Here is an 8,081-nt window from a genome sequence, read left to right as displayed (position 1 = left end):
TCCGCCAGTATTTCATTTATTTATTCCTGATATGGAGGGCTGTGCAGACAAGTAGGGCAACAACAACAACACAGAAGCTTCTCAACATATTCTATCTCTCCAAAAAAAAAAAGAAAAAAGACAGAACGGATGATGAAACCTGGCACACACAGCGCTTTGCTGCTCGGGGATATTGTGTCAAGGCTGGTGTCAATATTTTTGACACATAAAGAGAATATATGAGGTTTTTTTGAGGGGGGGAGAGATACTTTTTTTGCCAGGCGTTCACCTTTGGATGAACTCCCCAAAGTGAAGGCAGGATAGAAGTGAGGAGGAGGATGAGAACAAAAGGTAACGAAAATAGAGGAAGGATGAGGAGGAGGATAAGGAGGAGAAAGCAAGGCTCAGCTCCATATAAATCATCTGCATTGTTTTCCTAATGCTGCGTGTATGCACACACACATACATTGAAGCTGCAGGGACAGCATCAAACGCACACACACAAAGAGAATCTCGGGTGCAAACTCCTACTTCCTTGTTCCTGTCTTAGTTTGTCCCTCACGGAGATGGTTTTTAATACGCTATAATCCCCCTCTTTCCCCTGAACACATAAAAGAGATATTCTTCTATCTGTGTAAGTGGTTCTGACGGCCACCAGCTCATCACAAACACACACGCACATATAGACACACACACACACGTAGAGCCGCCAGCTCATCAACATGCAGTTATTCCTTTGGCGCTGGATTGCAGGCTGTTAATTGGCTGCCAAGCAGAATGTGTGTGTTTCTGTGTGTGTGTGTGTGTGTGTGTGTGTGTTTGTGTCTGTACTGCAGAGCTTGCTTAGATATTCCTGTCACGTCTCCGAGCCTCGATTAAGACGTTGCTCCAGTTTCGAACAGACAGACATGTGGGGAGGAGGGGAAGAGAGGGAGGGGGGAGCTGGAGAGGAGGAGAGGATGCAGCAGGGGGGAGAAAGATGAGAGAACACCAGAGGAGTGGGAAGAGAGAAAGAGAGGTGATGAGGCGGGACTCGGCGCAGGAGAGAATAAAAAGCGAAGGGCGAGTGAGAGAGAGGTAGTAAAATGCTGCAGTGGTCCTGTGTGTAGGACCTGGAACTGATAACTCTCCTGCACTGCCTTCCTTATCTGTATTATAGAGTTGCAAAAGTAGGAGGAGTTATTTCAGGCATCTAGAGTTCCAGTAGAAAAAAAGTCCTGTTCGCATTACAGTGTCAGGCGACTGGCAGGGGGTGCACTTTCAAAGCTTGGAGGGCATGAAATTCCTCTGGTTGGATCTTCAGTGCAAAAGAGGAGCAAATGTATTAGAATGTATCTGGTTCTGAGATAAAAAAAAGTCAACATTACAAGAGTGTGTGTACATAAAATGTAAGGAGGGAAGTGCAACTACGACTCCCAATATGTATTTAGGAAAGAAACATCCAATCATGATATCATCCAGTTCTGTTGTATGCACCGATAGTGTTGCGCGGAAGCTAAATGTACCTGATAAAACATTCAGAAGTTAAAATCAGTTCACTTTCAGATACTGGGTCAAATTTAGATGAGGCAAATTTTGAATAATGATGACCCTAATGAAGCTGATACACTTAATAATGTGCTGCTGGAGTTTTGACCTCTCAATACCATTTCCCTTCCCCATGCACCTTGGGAGTAGGTGAATTGGTGCCAGAAATCCCTACTTTGCTTCAGTTTTGGATCAATTCAGCAGCTGTGGCTTAGTGTTTTTTTCCCATTTACAACAGCAAAACATTCCCAATTTGCACCTCTAACTGCCTTCTTCTCTGTAGCAATGGTGGCCCACGGGCGACACATACTGGTGTTGTATGACGGGTGTCACTGGCAATGTCTTGACTGGCAGCAGCTCGTGTCAGGAAATGCCACTGTCCTACTTCCAAGCTTCAATGGCGTCAACTCTCCAGAAAAGCAGCATGTTCAGTCCCCGAACTGGCACATTTCAGCTACTGTGCCCTTCCTTTTTCTAGTATCTGTATTGTGCATCTGTTGTATGCTGAAAGCATCAAATGATGCAATGTTATAACGCTGCCGATGAGTGTAGCATTAAAACAATCCGCCTTACCAAAATGATGGAAACACGTGACTTCTCAAAAAGAACGTTTAGATGATTAAAAATGATTTCTGAGGATATCATTAAAGAAAACTTTGGAAATGGGAATTCAAAGTTGGGAAAAATCTTTTCTGAGGCAGTGACTCTCACACTTTGCAACAGAGAATGACAAAGAGAGGAAGACAACTGCGAGAAGCTCAGTATGAGTATATATGAGAAGAGACGAATAAGTGAGCAAAACTACTACACAAAAAAAGACACACACACACACACACAGTCTCAGAGAGGGAGAGTGGTGATCATCTGAAGGTTATAGATTCTGAACTTTCAGTTTATGCCCTAATGAAGCCTTGAGAGACTGTTCAACGTTTCTGGGTCACACATATGCACTGAGTCACACAATACACAAACTTTCTCTTGCCTGCATGTGCATACTGTACACACACACACACTCTCTCACACACACACACACTCACACACACACACACACACACACACACACACACACATTCACCCACAGATATCGCTGCCAATCACCTGTTATGTAATCAGAGAGAGAGAGAGAGAGAGAGAGAGAGAGAGAAAGAGAGAGAGAGGATGATGTGACTACATTTACATCCACAAAATATTCCAGTGTTCGTCCTTATCCCGAAAAGGACAATATTCCTACTAAGCTGTTTGCATGGCTAATGAAAATAAATATTCCACTAATATTCCAGTCAAATTAGAATGATTTCAAAGTTTTCCACTGGTGGTGGACCATGTGAACACAGCCTCTTTCACTTGTTCAACCACTTTCTTGAAAAGGTCGGCGTTGAAATATTTGTGCATATCCAAAAACCTGTTGATATCCAAGTCTTTCAAAATGTTTACAAGTAAGTGTGTTTCTCCTTCCAACCAATGTGGGCTTTTCCTTTGGGCATGCATCTCTACCCCAGCCTTGCAAATTGTTGGCTAGTTGGTTTGTTTACAACGCACAGAGCAAACAGGCAAGAGGCTGTGTGTTCCAAACTGCGATACAAACCTCAATTGAGACACATATTCTGAATGTGCTGTATTATTGCTGTATTAATATCGGCATATCCCAAATGTCTTAATCGGAAAATGTTACATTCGGGATAAGGCCTAATTCAGAATACCCAAACTTAATATGCTGTTTACATGACCCTTATCAAATTCAGAATATTGTCATATTTGGAATAATAATGGAATATTAGTGTGCATATAAATGTAGTTACATAGACTGTGGCCATGTTGTTCTTTCCCTGCTGCAGGATCCAAATGGCTTGTTTTGGCTCAATGTTGTCAAATCATTATCTGCATAAATATCTTGATTTCAACCAGAGAGTTTTTATTATTTATAACTAGTCAAATGTTGACAGTAGACAACAACTACTCAGTTGCTTCGTAACAGACATAAACACGGCTTTGTGACTCAAGCTGCACAAGGTCAATGGCAACACAAAATTCCTTAAGCCATGACATTAAAATTGACTGGTAGAAAGGAATTAAATGAGAGAAAACACACTATCCTACCTAATTGTCCTCATTTGTTACCTTTTTGAACTTTCTGTTTTCTACTTCAAGGTCAGAGAAGAATGTTAATCAAAGAACTGGCTATCTTTGCTCTTTTGTGAATGCACTTTTGTTTTTTATCTGCTTTGGTGTCCTTGATTCTGTCTTATTTTTTACGATAGTAAAAGTCACCGTGTACTTTGATGTACTCTATGTGTGTGTGTGTGTGTGTGTGTGAGACTGTGGCCTAAGTGATCTCAAGGTGCTATCATGTTTGTTTGATGGAGGATAATTAAAAAGGTAATAGAAACCAGCCTGCTCTCATCACTATCGATTCATTTGCAGCATGCACACACACACACTCACACACACACGCTCACACACACACACACATAAAGGCCCAAGACCCTAAAGCTTTGGTCTCTAAGAGGAGATGTCTGATACTCCCACATCAGCTATCAACAACCTTTCATGTTTTAATGGATCTATTTAACCTAATCCACATTAGCCTTTCCCTCAGACCCCCACCCCTACAAATTCTTAACATCAGTGGCAGTCCAAATCTATATACTGAGTCCTTCACTGAAAAGTGTTTGTTTGATGACAATCAAACAAATAATCCAACAGAAGAACCATTCTCCATCACAGGCATTTGTTAAATCCACAAATCTGACACCAAGCCAAAGAACAAAGAGGTGACCCAGGCGGAAAGGGAGGATCACATATTTCATAAAAAATTAAAACATGACAGCAACTCTGAATATGACTGTTTTCATGTTCCATGCGTTCTACAACAAAGCTGACTTTAGCATTATTACAAACCGCTTTTGAATATGGTTCTGTGCGCAAATGTCAGTGTCTTGGTGAAAGCACATGCGACTCACGAGTTCCTCACCAAAGTAAGCCAAAAACATATAACCTGACCACTAGACTACTAGTCAAGATTGTTTACCATCTGCAGAAAACAGACATTTGCTGACATTTAAATAGTTTTGGGTGATCAGCCAGGGAATATTGTAGTGATGCAGGCAAAATTCAAGATGATCATCTGTGTTGTTATTAAATCAATGAGGAATGAAGATCAAGTGACAGGTGTATTTGGAAGAAAAACTTTTATAAATCAAAGGGTCAGCTGCCCCAAATGACAGTTGCTATTAAGCTTTGAGCACAAAAAACAAACAAAAACTCAGTGTGTTGGCAAAATCTTTGCAAATAAAACCAACATTATCTGCATGACTCGATGTCAATAGCTGAGAAAATAAGTTTTTTGTTGATTTGGGTGAACTGACCATTTATATACTCTCCCTGATTTTGTTTAAGTGCAGCCACCAATTTCCTTTTTCTTCATTGACATGTATTGTAAATTTTCTGGTGCAGGATATAAATCCTCCACACCAGACTCTACAATCCAAAACAAACAAATAAAATAACAATAATTTCACAAATAATCACAAATCAGCTTTATAATTATATAAAATATCCTTTGTTAGAATTTATTCAATCTATTTTCAAAAGAGTTAACTGAAGGAGCCCGCACTACACCCTATGGAAGCTTGTTCCATGAGCATATGAATACGGTTTTTGTATTCCCAGTGTGTAACATTTACATTTACATTACATTTACACACTGGGAATACATATTTCTGAATTTAATTTCAGTAACCACCGATCACACCAATTACTCATGCTATGGAGATCTTCTTGCATATGGGCTCTGTCAGTGTCCTTAGTAAATATTCTAAATATTTTTATTTTGTTTGCAAAAAGATATGTATCAGATTGTATCACACTTGGTAAATCATTTATATAGACAACAAAGAGTATAGGGCCTAGCACAGATCCCTGTGGAACTCCAGATGTCACCGGTTTCCAGCCTGAAGCGGCACCTTTTGCCACCACCTGCTGTTTCCTATGACGTAAAAAGTCCTGTATCCAGTCTGTAACTTGTTGTCTGTGCAATATGATTTTAATTTTGACAATAGTCTTTTATGAGGAACTGTATCAAAAGCTTTTTGGAAGACCATACATATGCAATCGACTGACTGTCCTCTTTCCAAAGCTGCTGACCACTTATCAAGAACTGTGAGAAGCTGAAGTGTAGTCGATCTTCCAGATATAAAAAGGGTAAAACGGATTCTACTAACTATTGATTATGTAATACTGTTAGAGGTTCAGCAATCACAAGCCAATTCCTTTAAAAACCTAGGATGTATCACATCTAGCCCTGGTGATTTATGGATGTTAATATTCTGTAGAAGCAGTTTTGCATCCCCAGTAGTTATCATTATAAAACATTCTATTTGCTGAACTTCTAATCTTGGCAATACAGGTATGTGCCCTTCAGGTTCATTCACAAATCCACTGCTGAAGTACTCTAACAATATTTCTCCCTTTTCTATATCTTTGTCTGTTTTTGGAGTTAGTATTATTCTGACTGGTATATAAGTCTCCTACTGTCATTTTTAATTTTTGTCCTCTTATTTATTCCAGATAACCTTTGGTTTCTGTTTAGATTGTCTTGGTAAGTCTTCTTCATATATCTTTCCTAAACATTGTGTTCTCATTCTAACTGTTTCTAACTCTGATAGTCCTGTTGTACCTCTGGGTTTTTACTTCTTATTGTCTTTCTCGCAAGATTGTTCTTTTCTTTAATTTTCCTTCTTCTAATACTATCCAAGGGGTAGTTATGTTTTTATTCAAAGGCCTGATTTTACTGATTGGTACAAACTCGTCCTCTACTTCATTCAACTTAGGCTTGATTAGTCTTGATTTATTGTCAGCATCATAATTGGATAGGTACTGTATCCAATCAAAGTGTTCCAATTCCCTATGTGCTTCCTCAAAATTTGCCTTGTTGTAATTTTTTCTTATGAGTTCATTTTTCAACATTTTTGTATAACAAATCACCTTAAACAACAAGACACAATGATCACTTTTACCTAAAGGGTTTGAATATTGAATATCATCTATCATATAATTACATTTCTTCTACACATTACATTTCTTCCAGTTCACTGTTAATGTTTTGTAACTCATGTAAACTGTGGTGAATTTTATGGCGTAACAGTGAGTTGGGGTGAAATTTAGGTATTCTGGGGAGCTATTGGGCAACAAAAAGTGTCCAATAGTTCACCTTTTAGTTAACATTTCATGTTGACAGGACTACAATTTGTTTCCAATAGTTCACACAAGAATCCCTGAACATGCATACAAACATATTTATTTACATTTATATCTATACATGTTGCATGTGACATCTGTTTCAGTGCTGAAATAAACCGCCTGTTGTGTTTGCCTTTTCAAAGTGCATCATTTAATTTAACACAAGCTCCACAAACTGCAAGATGCGTCTCTGCTTACATGTGCTCCATGAGCGCCTTTCTTCCCCACTTGTGTGCGCCTTTGTTCTCTGTAATGTGTTTTGTTTGTCCATGTATCTGTATGACAATGATTAACTGTGATGGATGATAGTGACCCAATAATTGTGACAAGGACACGACATTAACATTGAGGCAGGGACAATGGCAGTGCAGCTGCGTGGCCACTGCATTATTCAGACAGGATGGATGGATGGAGAAAAAGGGGAAGGGGAGAAAATGGGGAGTGGGAACAAGAGGGGGACAGGAAGGAAGGATGAGATGAGGGAGGAAAAGTGGGGATGGGTGTGGGGCTTTGTATGAAGCGATTTATGGATAGAAATAGCATGGTGGAGGGAGGGAGGGGGCACAGATGGATGTACAGTTCAGATGAGTGGTTGTAATGGGAGGAGAATAGGTGGATACGATTGGAGATGTAACTAACAAAAAGAAAGGACAGGTGGATATGCCTGCAAGGGTTGTGTAGTATGTAAGTGGTATCTGTGTGTATGTATTTAAACATATAGATAAAAAAGGTGTCACAGACTTCGCATTTCAAGAGCTTTAGTTAATAAACATTTTGGAAATTCATGATCAAAATTCAATTGAAGTTTTAAATATCAAGAAATTCATTCAGTTCATTTTCAAATATATATTGTTTTTAAATTTGCTTTAAATTTGTGCCATTTATCATTTAGTATCACACAGTATCACACTCAGATTGGACAGGAACTCTTATATGTAAAAAGCTACAGTTTTAATGTGATAATCTACAGCTAGTCACTCATTATTCAGCCTGTCCTTACAAGAAAAACAACAGTATGGGTTGAAAATTCAGCAAGCAAAAACAGCCTGTAGTTACGCTTACACCATCTAGCAGCCATGGTAATTATGACCCGGGGAAGTGACGCAGTTCAGATGATGTCAGTATAAAGTGATAATTTGGTTTAATCCACCTCCTCCTAATAATTCCTTATTAGGAGGAGGTGGGTTGGATGGATGGATAGATAAATAGATGGCAGAAGTGGACCTAGCTGCAGGAGTAAGGTTTCATAACTGCAAGTCAGGACAGTTTTAAAAAAAAAAAAACGTAACTACAATTGTCGTGGTGTTTACTGTTGCCATGACAATGAAGGTTGTGTA

The sequence above is a fragment of the Thunnus albacares genome, chromosome 18, assembly GCF_914725855.1.
Source record: "Thunnus albacares chromosome 18, fThuAlb1.1, whole genome shotgun sequence".
NCBI lineage: Eukaryota > Metazoa > Chordata > Actinopteri > Scombriformes > Scombridae > Thunnus > Thunnus albacares.
The sequence above is the reverse complement of the archived record's forward strand: the minus strand, read 5'-3'. Positions refer to the sequence as shown.